Here is a 20,793-nt window from a genome sequence, read left to right on the forward strand (position 1 = left end):
GAACTGTTGTAAAACACAATGCTGCAGGGTGGAGTGGACGAAAGGAAGGGCCCAGGTATAGGGTTTCAATGGGGGCAGGGGGTGACTGTGAGTATAGGGGAGTGGGCAGAAGAGGGGGCAGGGCCGAGGGAACATAGTTCCACTCTTTTGTTTTACACTTCAACCACTGGCTGTGGTGGTCACACTCCTCAGGATAGACTGCCCTCTGTCTGTGTGGCAGGTATACACTCCCTGGTGAAGACTCCTCTGCACCTGGGTGGCAGTATACTCTGACTAGTGAATTCTGCCCTCTTCCTGTGATGCAGGTGTACACTCACTAGTCAATACCGACCTCTGCTGGAATGGCAGTCTCTACTCGCTGATGAGGACCCCTCTTTATCTGGGTGACAGTACATACTTCCTAGTGAATATTGCCCTCTGTGTGGCAGTATACACTCTAGGTGAATACTTCTCTCTGCCTGTGTCCCAGTAAATACTACACAGTGAACAGCGCCCTCTGCTGTCGGGCAGTGTGTAACCCCTGCTGAAAACAACCCTCTTCTTTGTGGTGGTATATACTCCCTGGTGAATAATGACCTCTGCTGTGTGGCAGTATATACCCCCTGGTGACTACCACGCTCTGTTGTGTGGCAGTATATGCACCCTAGTTCTGTTGTGTGGCAGAATATGCACCCTAGTGACTACCACACTCTGTTGGGTGGCAGTATATGAACCCTAGTGACTACCACGCTCTGTTGGGTGGCAGTATATGCACCCTAGTGACTACCACGCTCTGTTGTGTGGCAGTATATGCACCCTAGTTCTGTTGTGTGGCAGAATATGCACCCTAGTGACTACCACACTCTGTTGGGTGGCAGTATATGCACCCTAGTGTCTACCACGCTCTGTTGGGTGGCACTATATGCACCCTAGTGACTGCCACGCTCTGTTGGGTGGCAGTATATGCACCCTAGTGACTGCCACGCTCTGTTGGGTGGCAGTATATGCACCCTAGTGACTACCACGCTCTGTTGTGTGGCAGTATATGCACCCTAGTTCTGTTGTGTGGCAGAATATGCACCCTAGTGACTACCACGCTCTGTTGTGTGGCAGTATATGCACCCTAGTGACTACCACGCTCTGTTGTGTGGCAGTATATGCACCCTAGTTCTGTTGTGTGGCAGAATATGCACCCTAGTGACTGCCACGCTCTGTTGGGTGGCAGTATATGCACCCTAGTGACTACCACGCTCTGTTGGGTGGCAGTATATGCACCCTAGTGACTACCACGCTCTGTTGTGTGGCAGTATATGCACCCTAGTTCTGTTGTGTGGCAGAATATGCACCCTAGTGACTACCACGCTCTGTTGGGTGGCAGTATATGCACCCTGCTGAATTCCAGCCTCTGCACTGTGGTGGTATATTCTCCCAAAAGAATGCTGCCCTTTTCTTTGAGGCAGGCCCACTCCACGGGGCAGACTGCCTTGTGACTGCAGCCATGTTTTAGCAATTCTTGGTTTGACTAGGGAGGTGGTGGGAGTGGGAGGGGCCTCTGTGCCCAGATAGCCACCCTATCATCACACAGTCCATGCATAGGTGTGAGCCACCTGAGCCTGATATATAGAGGTTGCACTACAGAGATGGTCCAAGCCCCTGTTGGGGACCCCCAGCATTCATCTGCGCCCATGGACACAACAGATGAACAGAGCCATGGTTCCTGTCAACCGTCTTTATTCTCCTGTACAACGTAACTAACCTCTTGTCCCTCTCCCTGTCCCTCCCCTTCCGCCCTCTTCCCGCTCTGGTGTGTGTGTATTATCTTAAAGGGGCTCCGTCCCTTTTAACCACATACAACACCTCCCCCGTGCTTAACATAAAAGCCAGGTTACATCTGTTCGATGAGTCTCACTGTTCGGTGAGGTCTGCCCGGAGATTCCCTGCTTTCACCAACTGCTTCAACCGGGGGTTCTACTTCGTCTTCCTCGCTCGGGTCTTCAGTTGCTGTCTCCTGTGCCTCTGGCTCTTCAAGATATAGGGCCTCATTACGACCCTGGCAGAAGACCATGGTGCTATTAGCACCTTGGTCCATGCCGGTAAGTTACCGACTCCGCCATGGAGAAAGGGGGAATTACCACCCCATTACAAGGTTGACGGGGCGGTAATTCCCCCTTCCTCCATGGCCCTTCCCCATTCCCATGTTTGCCCCATAGGGCTAGATGGGAATGGGGAAGGCGCTAAGTGCGGTGCCGCAAATTGCGGCACCGTAATTAGCACCAAGGTCCCTTTGCGGGTCCTTACTTTAACGGCTGGTCTACACCAGCCGTTAAGGTCGAGTCCCGCAAAAGGACCTCGTAATTAAGCGCTAATAGGTTAACGGCACCGCAGCCTTTTACGGCACCGTTAATCCATTAGCGCCCGGGTCGTAATGAGGCCCATAGTCTTTTAAAGAATGAGGAGTTTCTGGTGATGTCCCCTGGTTCTCCAGTCGTCGTGATCATGGGTCCTTTGATGGCTGTGATGACCCGGGGCTCTGGGCTGTAACGCGTGTCTGTTTTCTTACGCTGAGCTTGCCGGACTAGGACAGTTTGTCCTACCTCTAGTTGGGGTTCTTTCGCTCTCCTCCTTCTGTTGGCCCACTCTTTGGCCTTCCTCTTCTTTTCTGCGTCTCGTTCTCTGATGGCCATATCTTCCTCCGGTGTGTAGTCTTCCCACCGGGGAATGCATGTTCGGGGTTGGTATCTCACCATGAGCTAGGCTGGCGGTTTTCCCGTTGCATTGTGCTGAGTATTCTTGTAGCTTCTGAGCATACTGCAGATAGGTTCACATTAGACTGGCATGTGAGGAAGGACCTCCTGGTGATGGTGGTGGGGCGTTGGCGTCGGCTGCGTCTGGGGGCGGACATGGTGGCGCTGTTGAATGTGATAGAATCTCCTTGGAGAGTAGGTGTTTCCTCGGTCTTTGTGGTTGATGAGGCGGTGTAGTGAGGTTTACCTCAGAATAACTACGGTCCCAGTGGTGGTTGGGTATCCTGGGTGTCTGGCGCGGGGCCCAGTCACTACGGCGTGAGGTACACCGTGCGTAGGGGTGCGCGTCCACCTTTGGATGGGCAACAGTTGTCAATGGTGGCTGTTAATTCTTTACTCTTTCATTAGTACCACTTGATATGTCACAGAAAAGGGGAGACACAGGGTCTTATTCTTAGTTGTGAACCTGTGAAGGCGTGTTTGTTGGTTCTGTTTTGTTTTACACTTTCCCCTTCTTTTTTTTTTTGAGTGTCACAGAATGGGAGACACAGGGTCTTATTTTTGTGGCTATGTGTCCGTATTGTCACGCAAATAGGAGACACAGGGTTCCGGGTCTGTGCCTTCCTTTACTTCCCTTTGCTTTCCATTTTCCCCCCTCGCCGGCACCGGGACTTCTTACTTGGCGGCGGATGCGTCCGCGATGATCTGTTCCCTCAATCAGGTCTCTCCTGTTCCGATGCGGCAGGGCTTCTTCTTCTGTCTTCAAATGGCGGCAGGGCTTCTTCTTCTGTCTTCAAACGGCAGTCAGCAGGTTCGTTGCTGCAGCTCTGTCGCTGTAGTGTCTGCGTCACTCGCCAGGAACACGGGTTCCTCCGCTGGCTCTGGAAAGCTTTGTTGCCGAGCGCACGGGCTCCAGCAGTAGCAGGGTGCACGGTCTTGCGTTTTGGTGAGCGCACAGGCCCACAGGCATCGGTGGGCACACGGGCCCACGTAAACTGCTGGGCGTACAGGCCCACCTCACTTGCCAGGCACACGGGTCCACGATCGTTGGGTGCACGGGCCCATGTAATCTGCCGGGCGTACAGGCCCGCCTCTCTTGCCAAGCACACGGGCCCACAAATATTGCCGGGCACACCGACCCCCTTAATGAGCAGGGCACACGGGCCCGCCTACTATGCTGGGCCTACAAGCCCTTGAACACTGCTGGTCACACGGACCTCCGTAGTCTTGTACAGCAGGGCTCACGGGTCCTCAGATGCAGCCATAGAGCGAGGGCTCATATCGGCCTCGTCGCCAGTTGTTGGGGACTCCCAGCATTCATCTGTGCCCATGCACACAACAGATGCACGGAGCCATGGTTCCTGTCAACCGTCTTTATTCTCCTGTACAACGTAACTAACCTCTTTTCCCTCTCCTTGTCCCTCCCCTTCTGCAATCTTCCCACCCTGCTTGACAGGGGTATGTTCAAGCAATTGTTCAAGCAATTCGAACGCCGAACGTGGGACCTGCTGACGGAAGATTCCGACATAGCTCAAGACTTTGCTAACTATTACGAGCACCTCTATTCCCCCCCGGGTGGGAGTTCCGGGACTGATCACTTGAATTTCCTTGATACAATTGAACTCCCGCGCCTCACCACGCAACAGAGGGAAGCACTTGACCTCGAATTGACAGAGGACGAATTACAATCTGCACTCACACAGATCCAAACTGGGAAAACTCTGGGACCTAACGGTTTCCTAGTGGAAACTTGGAAACGCCTCAGCGGCTCATTAATTACACATATGCACCGCATGTTCCTCCAGAGCAAAGAACTAGACACTCTCCCCCCAGACCTTAGGGAAACCTGTATTGTGGTGCTGCCTAAGCCGGGACAGCCCCCAGAGCAGTGTGCCTCATATAGGCCCATTTCATTGATAAACGGGGAAGCCAAAATTCTCACCCGAGCCCTAGCCAACAAGCTACTAGGAGCGATCGAGTCGCTCGTCCATCCCGACCAGTGCGGATTCATGCCTAATAAGTCCACCCATATGAATTTACGCAGACTCCACTCGCCGTGCCCCAGAGATACCTGGCCCGCTATCTCTACTAGCGGTCGATTTTGAGAAAGCATTCGATTCTGTGGGGTGGGAAGCTCTGTTGGACAATTTAGATCGAATGAATGTTGGGCACTGCTTCATCTCCTGGACCAAGCTCTTATATGAATCTCCAATTGCAAAAGTTAGGGTGAATGGCAGGCAATCAGGGTAATTTCTGCTGAGGCGTGGGACCAGACAAGGCTGCCCCTTCTCTCCCCTGTTGTTCCTCCTCGCAATAGAACCACTTGCAATCAGGCTCCGGGCGGACGGCGACTGGTCAGGATTCGTTTGGCCGGGGGGAGGGGAAGACTGGGTCTCGCTGTATACCCATGACCTCCTTATCTATCACAGTAGACCTGTGACCTCATGCCCTGTCGTGTCTCTAATCCTTACGGACTACCAACGGTTTTACGGCCTCAGGGTGAATACCCAGAAAACAGTGTTCTTCCCAATCCAAGGGGGAGCAAATACGATCCCTGACCCTTGTCCATACCCGGTTTCCGTCTGCGGTTTCACGTACTTAGGCATACGAATTAGCGCCTCACTAGAGGCGTTCCTTCAACTGAACCTGCAACCTGTCCACAGACATTTCCCATTGGCAATCCTTACCACTGTCCTTAATGGGCAGGGTCGCAATATTTAACATGTTGTCACTTCCGAGACTATTATATGTTCCACAGAACGCCCCACTGCCCATCCCCTCTGGAATCTTCACATCAATAGACAAACACATACAGACTCTGCTATAGGGGACGGGGGGTAAACAACCTAGAATTGCTCTTGCAACACTGCAACGCTCAATTTGGGAGGGAGAGATAGGATTACCATGCATCCCGCACGTATTACCTAGCGGCGCAGACTGGCTGGTAAATGATTGGCTACATGGTGACAGCGCACTCCCCCACATCAGCACGGAACTGTCCGCCATGCACCCGTTTTCCCCCTCCAAGTCCTGTACGCCCCCCGGGACAGAACGGCCAAAACTCCACGCATGTCACTTCACATCCGCCGTACATGGGAAGAAGCGCATAAACATATCGACTGGGGCTCCAGGCCTACACTGGCCCAACCTCTATGGCATAATGCACACCTCCCTGAAATCCAAATAATGGGGTGCCTGGGAAACTGGGAAAGGCTTAGGATACTCACATTGGAGCAAGTAATTCAAGGGGCGTGCATGGTTGAGTCTGACACCCTTTGGGAGCATTTTGACTTGAGACCTGGTGACCGCTTTAGATATACACAACTCGTTCACACCATGAATGCACAGTTCCCGGCCCTGGGGGAAATCCCACTTGCTCCCCTCTGGAAACCAACATCCTCATGGAGCGTATCTCCTCCAGGGTCACCTCCACGCTATATCAGGCCCTTAACTCCTTTGGCACCAAAGAACTCACCACACTGAAAGAGAAATGGGAAAGGGACATAGACAGGCTGGAACCGGAAGAATGGGTGGAAGCTCTGATGTTCCCTCGTGAGATAGGCATAGATGCAAAACTACGCCTGATCCAGCTCAGGATATTACACCGATCCTATTATTCCCGCACCATGCTGGCTAGATGGAGTGGGGCGGGCGCGGAGGTCTGCCTTCGATGCAAGCGCGAAAGGGGTACCTTCTTCCACACAATCTGGGATTGCACAGTGGTACAGACTTTCTGGGCGGGATGCACGGGCCACTTGGAGGTATTACGAGGACAAGAGCTGCATTACAAACAAATAGCAAAAGGGCCCTCAGACTGCTTCTAAAATAGTATGAAAAAGCTTACATTTAGAGGTCCTGGCTTAACGTGGGATCTGGCGTCATGTCCCTGGAATGAGAGTAGAGACTTCGGGGTCCTGCAGGGAAGTCACAGCCTGACATGAGAGTCCTGGAGTTTTGTCACAGACGGACACCAGGGTTCTGCAATGATGTCACATTTTGACATCAGTGTCCCGGATTGCTGTCACAGTCTGATAACAGGGGTTTGCAGAAATGTCACAACATGACATCAGAATGTCAGAGTGTTGTCTCAGACTGAAGTCAGTGTCACAGTGTGATGTCAGGTTCTTGGCATGGTGTCACAGTCTGACGTCAGAGGTCTGCAATGATGTTATGATCTTACATATGGTTCCTTGAATGGTGTCACAGTATGATGCCAGATAGCTGGAGTGCTGTCACAGTCTAACATCGGGATCCTGGTATGGTGTCACAGTCCGATGTCAGGTTCTTGGAGTAATGTCATAGTTTGATGCCAGGATTCATAAGTGATATGTGAAGGAATGACACAGACAACAGACTTAAGTTCAAGCAAACAATATGTATTAACTTAAATGTCAGGATGGTAGAAGGCCTAACTTGCCCTATGCTAAAGTGAGATTTCCCTACCTGAACAAAGCTAAGGAAAGTCTGAGTCAAAGAGAGCAACTTAAAAGCCTGCGTGTGTCCAAAACCTATGCTTGCCCTCACAACTAAAGCTAAACAGTTTGTAGGGATTTCAATAATCAAAGAAATGGTGATCCACACAAAGTGCTGAGCTTCTTCCAGCTCCAGGCGTTTCTTCAACTTCCCTTCCCCAAGTTCAAAGTAATAAAGTTCAAACAAGTGAGGTCCTGAGGCTCTGTCCTCAAGATGGTAGTATAGTTCATCAAGTCTCAGGGGTCCCTTCCCCAAGACTTCAACGTTGCAACAAATAGATAATTCACTCCTTAAAACTTCAACTTAACTCTGGCCACCTTGACCTGTCTTCTGGTTTGCGTCACAAGCTCATTCGTAGTGTTCCTTCTTGGTAGATTTGTTTCAGTATCTTTACCTTTTATAATGTAGGGCTCACTGGTCTAGGCTCAGTTATCAGACCACACGGTCCACCCATCACAGGTCACGCAACCAGAGCCCCTTAGTTCTTCAGCCCACACAGGTTTCTCTGCATTCACCTGTGTGTGAAAAGGCAAGTTCCCTTATGTTCTCTTTGTTGCCCTCTTGGCTTTGTCACACCTTTTTGAGAGTTTTGGGCCTTGACGCACCGCATTAATTCACCAAGTTTATTTGGTGGTAATTCTGTTCATGTCCACCTTTGTAGTTCATTTTTATTCAACGTAAGTGCAACTTATGTATTTTCAGCCAGTTCGGTATTCAACCTGCTTGATTTATCACTGCTGTAAACTTTCATTCAGCTCCGCGTTCAATGTGCGTGGTGTAACTTTGTTTAAAACTTCAATTTAGTTTGGTATTCAATATATATAGTTTTAATGCCGGTTTTAACTTTCATTCAGTTCGATATTCAATATATTTAGGTTAGCGCTTTTGGAGGACTTACATTCAGTTTCGTAGGTAATATGTATCTTGCTTCGCTTTGAAGCTTTAATTCATACAGAGCTTCATCCGTAGTAAGAAGCCGGCCCAGAGCACCCCGGTTTACGAGTGTCTTTTGCCCAGCACTCAACGGTTTGCAGCATCTTCCTCCGGCAGCTCTTGCTGCTTCTCAACACCCCAGGCTGGCGCTCCGACCTCAGCAAGCCCCGCTCACATGTCGCTTTCACTTCTGCGAGCACTAGCAACTTTGTTGCCTCAGGGTGGACGCAGACAGAGACCTCTCTTTCTCTGGTGCTCGTTAGCAGCTCCCAGCTGCTCCGACTCAGCCACGGAGGCTCCCACACCTCGTGAATACCTGCTGGCGTCCTTTCACACTTCAGGTCCCACAGCAGCTGCCTCCATACGGAAAGGGTCCCCTGGTCTCTCCTACGCAGGCCTCCCTGCTGCTGCTCATTTTTGTCTCTTCACTGGTTTCCCTTTAAACACCTGCAGGCCCTGGACAGGCTGCAGGTGAGGACGTCTAATTAGACTTGCCTGACCCTGTTTAAGAGGACTTGCCTGACCCTCACCATATTTTACAGGCATCTTTCTCGTCTCAGTACCTAAGTAGTGAAAAGATGCACTGTTCATCACTCTTAGTCTCTTCTTCCTCGTCCCAGTACTTTCAGATGTTAAATGGGAGAAAGTGAGGGGAGAGGTCCTACACTATCCAATAAAGGTTGGGGGAGGTTCAGGTTGTTCACAATTAGAGAAAGGGGGTACCATGTCTCGCCTAAGGGAACACCACTCCCAAACTCTGTGGACCCTCCACCCAGCTGATCCTCCCCCGCTTCTCCGCCCCCCACGGTCGGGGTCCAAGAGCGATGGACGTTCCATGGTTTAGGAGTGAGAATACACTTAGGTTTCTCACATACCCTTCCCCAATGCGGATTGGACCGGGGAGCTTCCCAGGGAAACCGATAAAGGAAGTCCACGTTACCTTGCTCTCAGCCTTTCCGGTGTTCAACTGTGAAGCAATATGGTTGAAGGTGCAGGAGACCCCGCATTACCTGAGGGTTGAATTATTTTCTCTGACTGAGTCAAACTAGAGTAGAGTGGTCAGTTATCAGGCCAAACATACGCGCAGGAAGTACTTTAGATGACTCACGGCCCACTCGATTGACAAGACCTCTAACTCAATAACTGAATAGGTTTTCTCTCTGGGAAAGAGCTTTCCGCTGATGTATAGAGTTGGGTGTTAAAATCCATCATAGTTTTGCAACAGAACAGCCCATAATCCCATTAAGGAAGCATCAGTCTGGAGGATGAATCATTTGAAGAGGTCTGCTATGCTTAGAATGGGGCTTTGGCATAGGGCTTGTTTTAAGGGTGTATAACATATTTCCTCCTCTTCTTCCCATTTGATCTTTTGTGGTTCAGCATGTTTCAGTTTATCTGTCAATCTGGATGTCTTACTAGAGACAGGTTTCTCACAGAGGCCACATCCTGCAATGATGTTGCTGTCCTGGTTCCAATATGAACATTGTTCCCGGGGTGCTTTACCAGTGTAGCATTAGGTTCTAGGCACATTCTGCCATTTTGTTTCAGGGGTGGTGACACTAGTTTATGGTGCTCATTGCAAATTTGCCAGTATTCTGGTGCAAATCCGCCAGAATACCGGCAAAAGGATTTACCGATACCGCCACTCTGTTCGGTGGAATATCCACTGGATTGCAAGTTGCAGTGGCCGGTGTTACTCCCCATTTCATGGAGTCCCATTCGACTCCATGAGGATTTCGCTGGTGTTACTGGTGCCTGTAATACCAGCGATATTTGCCGGTAAGGTGGCGTAATGACCTCAGCTCTTAGGTGGAGGTCATTCTGCCACCGGCAAACTCATAGTTGGCTGGTGCAGTAATGTGCCAGTATACGTTAATACCGGCACATTATTACTGCATCGGCCCAACCTGTAAAGAGGCAGTTTGTCAAGTTGAAGTGATGGCAGCAGACCAAGTTTCTATTCATTTCTCTGTTAAACTGAATAATTGACCTACAAAAACCTAATTGCAGGATATAAAAATGTGCTGCTAAATGTCACTAGAACATTAAAAATGACGAGTGCCTCTATGCTTACAGATGTACCGAATGGTGCACAACCTCTAGGGAATGCTATCATGAAGAAGGAAAGGACTAGTGGGCCACTTTGTAATAATGTGGGGGGGTCACTCAATACCTATTTCCCCTCTTTCCCCACCAGTGGAGGCAGGGCCCCACACTTCACGGCAAGCACTGCTGTCAAGGCACCATGCTATAGGGCACATTCATGATAGCGAACATGCGCAGCAGCCACCCACCCGTGCGCTCCCTATTTCACCTGCAACAGACTTCTCATCTTTTCATCTTCAGACTTCTCATCAGTTGTTAGTGTCCCACAATGGTTTGTTTGTTTGTTTGTTTATTGATTCATAAAGCGCACCAAACCCAGAGGTATCTGGGTGTTACAGATGTACAAATGAATTACAAAAGTTACAATCAAAATATACAGAGTGAAAGTACAGCCGAGCACGTAGAGAGTCGGTAACATTCGTTGGAACGCAGAGGAGTCATATATCCACATTATAAAAAACAAAAGAAAAACAAGGGACCAGCAAGAAAGTATAATCATGAGTTCAACAGAGCACTAGTGGAAAGAAGAAAAATCCTGAGGAAAGCCAAAAGAAGAGTAATAACTGAGCACTCTGAATCGGCCAGGATAGACTGCATAGCCGAAGTTAACAGCTATAAATCATGGCTACACAGCCGCAGAAGATTAATGTACCAAAATGATGCAGAGAAGATGCTAAGAACACTAAGCACCAAGAAATCCAGTGACTTCTGGGCACTCATTAAGAACACAACCAAGACCCAGGAAACGGAACTAACAAACTCAGTCACGGAGGAAAAGTGGATCAACTATTTCAAAGAGCTGTTCGATCCAACTCTCGACCCACCCCAAATGCTGGTACAGAAGATTGGTGGACGATGGGTCAATCTGTCAGACGAAGATGATATCATTGAAGTCATCAAACATCTAAAACCCTCAGGAGCTCCTGGCCCTGATGGCCTCAGCAATATTGATCTCAAACAACATCCTGAAGCATGGGCAAGATTCATAAGTATTGTATTCCAAAACTGCAAATCACTAAGAACAATTCCGACCTCATGGACCCATTCAATAATCGTTCCTCTGTTCAAGCGCGGCAACAGGGAAGAACCTAAGAACTACAGGCCGATAGCCCTGTTGGATATCATTGGGAAAATGTTTGCAACGCTACTGCTTAAATATTTTCAAGCATGGGCGAAGGTATCACCAGCCAACGATCCTCTCCAGATGGGCTTTCTAAAAAATGGTGGAACATCTGTAAATATCCTACTGCTAAATATAATCAAAGCAAATGTTACTCACCGGACGGGAAGTATACCAAATCGGTGGCCGGAAGACACAGGACTGAACTATTGATTGAAGAGCTAGGTCGGGGCCTCCAAGCTAGCCTCCTCTTTGTGAGGGCACAAGACCTTTTTAACGATATGACCCTCTGCTGGGTAGGACCAGGCAGAGGGACTGATCGCTCAAAAGGGCGGGGAGGACACGCCGCCAAGAACCCAGCTGTAAAGGAAAAACAAGAGGTGAGCAATTGGAAATTTAAGAAAGATCCCTTTCCCTCGATACTTCTTTCTAGTAGTACCTGAGCTATGCCCTCCCCTTGTTTCAAGGCAACTGGAACCACCTACAAGTAAGAGAGGAGAATGTAACCTATCCTGACTATAGAGGTCGATTAGCTAAGGAATATGGATAATCATACAACAGAAAACCCTTACCACTGATGTGCTGTTGAGTCTGTGTTGTCCCAAAGAGTTCATAAAACGGAAGTGCAAAATAACAAATGGGTAGGTTAGTTAGGGAACTGAACCCGGGCGGAACGAGGGCCGCACTAGAGTCGGGTAGGTGCACTATCCGCAAAGCGTCCCTGTGCACTACTGAAGAATGTCCAATGGAAGTCTGATTGCGGAGAGGATGGTAACAGCAACAATAAGGGACACAATTGGGTTGGAGAATTGCAGATGATATAGTTCAGTGGCAAGATACAATGAGTACTTGTTAGCAAGTGGTGAAAAGAAGAGTCTTACCGATGCCGTGATCACAAGGTTCCAAAAAGCGGCAGGCAAAAGCAGTCCGTGAAGGAGGAAACAGGTCTGGTACACGGGTAAGTAGTTTTTTCAAAAGCGGCAGGCAAAAGCAGTCCGTGAAGGAGGAAACAGGTCTGGTACACGGGTAAGTAGTTTTTTCCAAAAAGCGGCAGGCAAGAGCAGTCCGTGAAGGAGGAAACAGGTCTGGTACACAGGTAAGTAAAGAAGGATTGAAGACGGAACTTCTAAATACCGGGATGCAACTTTAAAAAGTCAAGCAGGGATCGCCGCCAGTGTTTTTGGCCTTCATAGATCTTTCACAGGCTTTTGATAGAGAGGACAGGAGCCTGCTTTGGTCCAAATTACACAAATGGAAATGCCCAAGAGAAGTATTGGACCCGATCATGGCTCTCCATACAGCTACCAAACTTCGAGTCAGACTTAACAACCAAGGAGTGTTGTCAGAGGAGATTCCTGTAGAGCATGGGGTCAAACAGGGTTGCCCTTTAACCCCGGCCCTCTTTATCAGCTTCCTTGGTGACTTTAAGGACACAGAACCCTCAGTTCAAGCATTCCCGGCAAAAATAGGAAACATCAACATGTCTCGCCTCATATATGCGGATGATCTAATTCTGTTAGATCAGACGGAGATCGGATTGCAGCGCCAATTGACAAATTTGGTACAGTACATAAGTTCAAACAACTTGGAAATCAATAAACTCAAAACAAAAGTCATGATCCTGACAAAAAATCGCCCATATAACAGACGCAATAGGGGCTGGTTCCTGGAAAACACCAAGATAGAAGTAGTTACCCACTACAAATACCTGGGCATAAAGATCAACAGCTCAGCACAGGAATCAACCATGCAAGCTATCCTATGGGGCAAAGCCAGGAATCTAGCGGCACAGATGAGAGCCATTGACAAAAAATATGGAAAATTCTCGCTGGTTCCCGTAATTCAATTCTATAAAGGCAAAGTTGTCCCGGGCCTTAACCTACAGAATGGGCGTGACCCTGTCCATGCCAAATTCAATCTGGGCAAAATTGGAAGGTCTACTGTGGCGATCAGTCTTGGGCCTACCAAATTCAGCTGCAATTGCAAACATCAGGCGCGATCTGGGGCTATTGTCTCTATTATCATCTGTAGAACAGAATTCTATGCAAATTCTAAGGAAAATTCTTCTGCCAGGCACACTCCCGATATACAAATTCATTGCCGCAGAACTTACAACTGGCCATACCAACATCTTGAAAAAATGGTCCCTGAGGCAAAAAGCAAAACTAGAAGAAATAGCCTGCACCGAAGAAGATCTGGTAAGAAATCCTCAGAGAATAAAACGCAAAATGGAACTCATGGACTGGATCAGTACGATCGACAAAGCCCAAGCGAACAAGCTGACTGCCCATCTCCCACCAGTTTTCAACAAACTGAAAGTCCCTCTGCTATACTGTTCTAAATTTCCTGACAAAAGCCTCATGAGGATCTTTTTGAGAGCACGCTTGAACTTACTACCCACACGGGAAATCCTCTGTATCAGACTGCAGCCCGCATCCAAAGATTGCAGACTATGCGCGACACCAGAAGAACCTGAAAATCTGAGTCATCTATTACTGCATTGCAAAACACTAAACCTCGAAAGAATTGCCTATCTCTCGCCTCTTGGGATGCCCTGGTCAGTTCTGGAAGAGGATGTTTGGTGGAACAGACTATTGTCTGGTGAAAATTCCAAATAGACGAACACAACTGCAAAACCTCTGACCATTGCCCTTGGTAAAATAAATGCACATGAAAACTAAAGTACGGCAGGGTGCTAAATACAAAAAACGTCTACTTCCACTACCATGAAGAAACTGTAATGTTCAAATCGTCCTTGTAAAAATCACAAGCTGATTATACACAAGTAATAAAAAAATATATATATATATCCACATTTGAGAGAAACTCAGACTATCTAGAAAGTAGGTAAATCAGTTGTCATTGGCTGAGAGCCAGCCTATGGTATTTCGCCTGAAGTTGGGGGAAGGGCTGATCCACTATCAGAGAAGGGGGAGGGCATTCCAATCCTGAGTCTGGTGGTCAATGCGGTTGTCTTGAATGGCATTCCAACGTTCCCTCATGGATGGCGATTTTGCACTAGGATGGTATCCCCCATCTCGATGTCAGGTTCACAGGCATGGTAGGTATTGTCCATGCAGTCGTTGGCCCTTTGCCAGCCTGTTTGTAAAGCTGCTTGGTTGTGCAGCCTTGGGTCCCACAAGGAATCAGTGTGTGCTGCGGTTGTTCAAGAGGGCGGCTGGACAGCACCCTGATGATGCGTGTGGGGTAGTGCGATAGTTAGGTAAAAATGTGTATACTTAGTACTCAATATCTTGATGGCTCCTGATTGCGATGCAGATAACCTTGTTCAAGGAGCTCATGAAGCGCTTAACATTGCTCTTTTCTTGGAACCAACATGGGTTGATTTTGCAATGAGGAATTCCTGGATGTTCGAGGTACTCTTTTAGATCACTAGCTTGGAAGGTGGGTCCATTGCTGGTCTTCAGTTCATCCAGAGTCCCTTCTGCTGCCAGAATCATTTCAGACTTCAGGATTACAGCGCTTGCCGCCCATTGAGTGTGTGACTTCTACTTCCAGGTAGCTTGAGTGGTCGTCTACTAGGGCAAGTAATTATCTGAGCATAAGTTAGTGCTCACTTTACTCTGGGGCTGAACACCTCATTCCTATGTTCGATTGGAGAGGGAGGCTCCTTTCCTCTTGAGGCATTTGATGCATGTAAATATCAGGGTCACTTTGTGATCTCGGGAAAATCACTCATTCCCGTAATCTGCCTTTGATTTTGAAGATCCACCCCAACTGCATGGCTTGATCAGTGAGGATGTCAGGCTCCACTCTTCTAGTGCCTGCTAGTAGGAGTATTCAAGAGACTTGTATTCAAGAGATTTGGCCAGTTCTCAATTGACCGTTATGTTGCTGGATGGTTGTGCTTTGAACAGGGGGGTCCTGTGAGCATGAGCCTGGGGAAGGTTTCTCCAGTTCCATGACTTGGTGCCCTGGAGTGCTGCTTGTAAGCATTCGTCCTTAAGTGTTTCTGCAGAAAGCTCGCTGGGGCTCATTGCTTTCTCCTCGTGCGGTGGCATCACGTGGATGGCAGGACAGGGAGTAGGCTGGGTTACTGATACCGGGCCTGAAATTAATTTGACGGTTAAGTCATAACTCTATAGCTGTAATGGCCACTTCTCCTTTCCTGCGAGTGGTCTTGAAGTGAACCCTCACAGGATGGATAGCAGTGGCATGTGGTTGTTTGCTTCTTTCTCGATCTAAGTCTATTGGTGCTTGGTTGGTGTGAGAGGATGGCTGGCATAGGCTACGGTTACCAGGCTTCCAGATCCATCCAGCGGAATCAGAACTGCACCAATGTCCACACAAACTGGTGTCTACAAGGATTTTCCTCTTGGTGTCATAGCATGTCATGGTGGTTTCTAGCGATAGTGAATCTTTCCTGCTTTGGAACGCTGCTTGTTGACGTTAAATCTATTCCCAAGTAGTGTCTATTTAGGTCAGTGTTGAGATGGATTTTCAAAATCAGCTCTGTGGACAGATTGTGAAAGGCCACCCTATTCTGATGAACAGGGAAAAGCGCTGGCTAGCTAAACTCTATCTGGGTAGTGTGACTGCGGAGCAAGGCTTGGACTCAGAAGGGTGTGGGAGTGGTGAAGGGTTCAGTTAAGCAGGCACAGAGCACTCTTAATAATACCATTTAGGAAGAATGTATAAAAATACAATAATTTTTTTAGGCCATAGACAAAAGCAGTTAAAAACCACACGTAAGTATCACACTAAACATACACTACTATTATATACACATTCACATTTAGAGTGTTCTGGTTACAGAGCATTAACACTTTACTAAAGGCACTACAACCTAGGAAGTATTTCCCTAGGTAGAAAAGAGGGGGCCAAGTGCCCTTGGCGTCACAGTTACCAAAACAGTTATTTTCAGAAGGCTAGGGCCTCATTATAAGTTTCGCAGTGTGGGAAAAAAGTGGCAGTAATTCTGTTACCGCCACTTTTCCCACACCGCCAAACTACAAGTTTGGTGGTGGGGTTTCCCAGATTTACCTGCAGCTCCGAGCTGCTGGTAAATCTGGCACCCCACCACTAAATAATGCCGGTATTGCTGGGGACGGTATTACCGGTGCCGGTAATACCAGCAATTCCCCCCATGGAGTCCTCCATGGAATGGTGAATTACATACACTTACCAGCACCTGGAATATGTGGTAATTCTGGCATTCCAAGTGCCGGAAATGGTATTACCATTTGCTGGTATCCCGCTGGAATTACCAGTGGGATACCAGCAAACTAATGATGAGGCCCTAGGAGTCTTTAAAGGAGTCTGAACAAATGGTGATGAAGCACCTTGCAGTGGTAAGTGTTTCAAAGTTGAAGAACACATGGAGAAAGGTTCTTAGTAGACCCTCTCCCAATCCAAACACCTTAAGGGAAGCCCAGGGGTGGTTCCTTGAGCAGAACTCAACCTACTCAGAGGAAGGGCAAGGTCTTTGCACCTGTTAAACACCATGGAGGAACAGGTCTCCTGTACTCCGATTCACTCAGGGACCATTTCTAAGATTCCTAGAAATGCTGAGCTGCTGTGTCTCATGCCTGGGTTCTGTCGGAGGAGTCTAGAGGACACTGGAGCAGAGATCACTTTTGGTGTTAGGTTTAGGTGCAACTAGTAGGCGGTTATGTACTCTGGCGAGACGGTTCCTGACACTGGACAGCTGGAGGACCCAGGCACGATGAAGAAAGGACTACCACGTTGTCAACAATCTCAGATGACCCCCAGAATACAAGTCAGGTGGAGATCAACGATGGCCACTATGATTAAATGGCAGAGGTCGATCCTTTGGGTATGTATGTATGTATGTATTTTTTGTATAGCGCTGATAGCCCGTGGGCATCAGGGCGCTTAGGCAAACAACGAAAAACAAAACAATACAATAGGAACGTCTGCGCTAAGCCATGAGGTGGTCATAATCCCCCGTATCCCAGTTCATCATCTGAAAAGATACATCTGCGTCAGGCCACATGCCATGGCGGTCGAATAGATGACAGAAAGAATCCATTGTTGACTTGAAATATTCACACTTCTCACGGTTTAGCTTGAGCCTGCTGTCACAAAGCGCTGGAATATGGCCTGCAATCATTGGGAGGTGTGTGTCCTCAGTACACCAAAATGTCATAGCTTATTGAGTCATCTACTATTGGCGTAATGTGCCGTTCTCGCTTGATTGCCTTGTTTAGTAGGCGCAGGTCGATACATATGCACTCTTGTCCGGGCTGCTTCGACCTGCAGGCAATGACGATAGGTGACACCCATGTGTGGGCCCTGGGACCTTCTCAATGATGCTGGCTTTCTCTCATTCATCCAGTTCTGCTTCAAATTTTGGTTGCATGTGAAAGAGGACGCGCCAGTGTCAAAGGCAGATGGGTTCTACGGATAGGTCAATACATAGCTTAACCGGTTTCCCTCTGCGGCACTCTATGCCAGTGAAGGGCGTCGTGAACTCTATCAGCAGGTCTTTTAAGTCCAATCTGTGCAGCTTGAATACGAAGTAGGCCAGGTCCATTGACTCCGCGGTTTTGCAGCTAGGGGGCATATCAGTGCCAACAGACACGTTCTGTTACTGCATTTCTTTTCTATGAGAACCTTCGGGCAAGAAGACACCTTTTAGTAGGATCGGGGTCCTGCTGATGTACACAGACATGCATACTCTTATCTGTTGCAAGTTCGGCCGAGGGTTCATGAGGGTGAATTTGGCGATTGTAAAGACATTCACCAACACATCTGAGTCTATCACCTCTGACGCTCGCAGGTTGTTAATGTGCACTTTGCATCACAGAGGTTTCATTCCCCAGTTTCCTAAACCTTGGTGAATCTCGTATACAAGCCAGAGTCTCATCTGCCGGCACCTGTGTCTTAGACAGCGAATGGTTCCGTTCTCCTTAAAGAAGTCCTCCTGTTAGGTTTCTGCGTGGTGGGTCGGGATTTGCATTTTTTGCAGAAGTGTTTGAAGTTGTTAACGGTTTGGAATGCATATCCTTTTGCTAGGCACTCTTAGAGGCTGTGTGGATTACCACGGTATTACCCAAATTGTTTGAAAAAACTTGAATGCATGGTATATTGGAACGAATTCGGTCACTACCATTGATTCAAATTTTTTTGAACATTTTGGGTCCGAAAAACACCAGACATGAGGAGCGGGGGTGTCCCCCACTCCCCATGTGCGGTATCTGCGGCCTCAACGATTGCGGGGGTGTCCCCTGCACCCTTAACAATGGAAGCGGGGGCAAAAATTGCTCAGGCCTCCGTTTTCAATGAACAGTCAAAACGGCGGCCTGAGCAGATTTATTGCGGGCAGTCTGCACCCAAACAAAACGTTTGCAGGCAGATCACCCAGATCCGGTGGAGTCTCTGCCTCATAGATGTTGTTGTCTCCAGCGGAAGCGTGTCATGCATGTGCAGAACAATGGTGTCGCCGTACGAGATGGAAGTAGAGTGCCACTTCGAAGGTACGTGAACGTCACTGCGCGGAGTATGTGGCAACTGTGTGCAGCGTAGTGGGGAAGACACCTTCATCGCCAGTTATGTGTTTACACCTTGCTATTTAACAGCCATCAGTCCTTGCTAAAGAGCGGACGTGGAGACCAATTTGCGATCAACCACTGTATGATTCCTGCTCAACACCGCAGGGGCGGAGCATCTATTTACTGATGAGCAATGACATCAGACATCACTTGCTCGTGCCCGCCTGCATGCATGCGTGTGGTGAAGACTCCAATGAGATATAGCTTCTGGACCACCTCGTCCTATAAACTTGCCATAAGGTGTCACTAGCCATGGCACTTGCAGAATGTTTGGATTTGTATGCAGTCCTGAAGAATTCACGTATTTTGGTGTAAATACCGTCTCTTTGGTATGAAAAGGGGTTGATGCACTTAAAGCAGGTTACCCAAGAACATCATTTTCTAAGTGAGAGAAAACACGCTTTGGTTAATTGAGGAAGATTGGTTGGACTTGGCACTGCCCCCTCATCTCCCCCGACCCTGGAGGTCAGCCTAAAAACAGCAATAGTGGATATGAGTTCTACAAAATGATATTACCTTTTGCATCTGTCATGACGCAAGGTCCAGGCTTCTCCCTGCAAAAGAAAGTGACAATCAATGAGACTAAACTACACTGCAGTTATGCTGCAGATACACTGCTCAAAACCTGCTGCCTCTTGCTGGTACTTCCCCGACCTCGCCATGGAAATGGAAGAGGGGCTGCGCTTAGAGCATAGGCTGCTGTTTCCATGGCGGCCATCTTTTTTTCTGAATTCACAGGTCACACGCTTGCCGTGTCTCGCGTTTTCAGACATTTTACTGGGCATTAATTTTTTTTTTATTGCATGTCAGGTCTTTTTCATTACTTAAAATAATACTGCTTTTAAAATTGGAAAGAGCTAACTTCCTCAATGTCACCACATCATTTTAAACAACATAATTAGCAGCTAAATTTTAGGAAATCATTTGTGGGAATGATACAAATAATAATTAAAGCGGAACATCCCCAATATTTGGGTGCGTTTCAGCTTGTTTTGGGAACTGATTAGACAACCTGAGCATGTTTAACTAGTGCGTGACTCGTGTGCGGCCAACATGGAAATATACTGCAAATCAGGGGTCTGGAGCATGCCACTAGCCAGATGTTTTGGCCTACACATAGCTCTCAACTCACCCGCTTTTGGCGGGTGTCACCCGCCTTGAAAGCTGATGAATCACCCGCCAAGCCCCTCCTACGCCCATTCACTTCTATGGGCCTCTCACCCGCCAAAAAGAAAATCGGGTGTTTTCACCCGCCTTAGTGACACAAAAGGTTGGGAGCTATGCCTACAACTCCCATGAGCCTTAGCAACCAGTCAATAGTGAGAGATCATGGAAGTTATGAGCCCAAACATCTGGACAGCAACTGGTGGTTATGTATATTGGAGCAGTGACACAGGCAACGATTTCTTGCTAAACTAAAATGTTGTCATCTATGTTGGTAGCGATATGGGGCTGTAGTTTGAAAACAGTTCATAACCCCTTTTTTTATTCAATACATTTTCCAATTGTCTACCTTAGTGCAGGCCCCATTCCCCTATCATAACTAACTTGGTACTGGTTTCTTTCCACTCCCATAGGTGCCCCATGCCAGGGTGGGTGTCACACTCACCTCCTTCCTCCCATCCGGGTCAGAAAGGCCATAGCCATGGAGACGATGATGCAGAGCTCAACGGCGGCACAGGACGCAAACACAATCTTTAGGAGGTCCCAGCTGTTAGTGGGGTCCCAAGTCCCAGATTCACAGAGGGGAGCGATGTTGGCCTCTGTTAAACAGGAAGAGAAAGAGTTTGGTCAAGGGACCACACACACACTGTGCAGGTGAGAAAGGCTGGCTGAAGGACCCAGCCACCCCCAATAAGAGCGCCCCCTGCAGAGGAGGCCACAGAACTGACTAGTTCTCAGG

General features: G+C 48.3%; 1 long non-coding RNA gene across 1 annotated transcript in view; it reads right to left on the bottom strand.

Moving 5' to 3' along the window:
- Positions 1-19,488, bottom strand: part of LOC138521945 (uncharacterized) — a 95,792-nt gene extending 76,304 nt beyond the window's left edge. The window contains exon 1 of the long non-coding RNA XR_011283184.1: positions 19,407-19,488. This is a non-coding gene — a long non-coding RNA (uncharacterized lncRNA). The remainder of the gene's footprint in view (positions 1-19,406) is intronic.
- Between the last annotated feature and the right edge of the window lie 1,305 nt (positions 19,489-20,793).

The sequence above is a fragment of the Ambystoma mexicanum genome, chromosome 13 (assembly GCF_040938575.1).
Source record: "Ambystoma mexicanum isolate Mex_15411 chromosome 13, UKY_AmexF1_1, whole genome shotgun sequence".
Lineage (NCBI taxonomy): Eukaryota > Metazoa > Chordata > Amphibia > Caudata > Ambystomatidae > Ambystoma > Ambystoma mexicanum.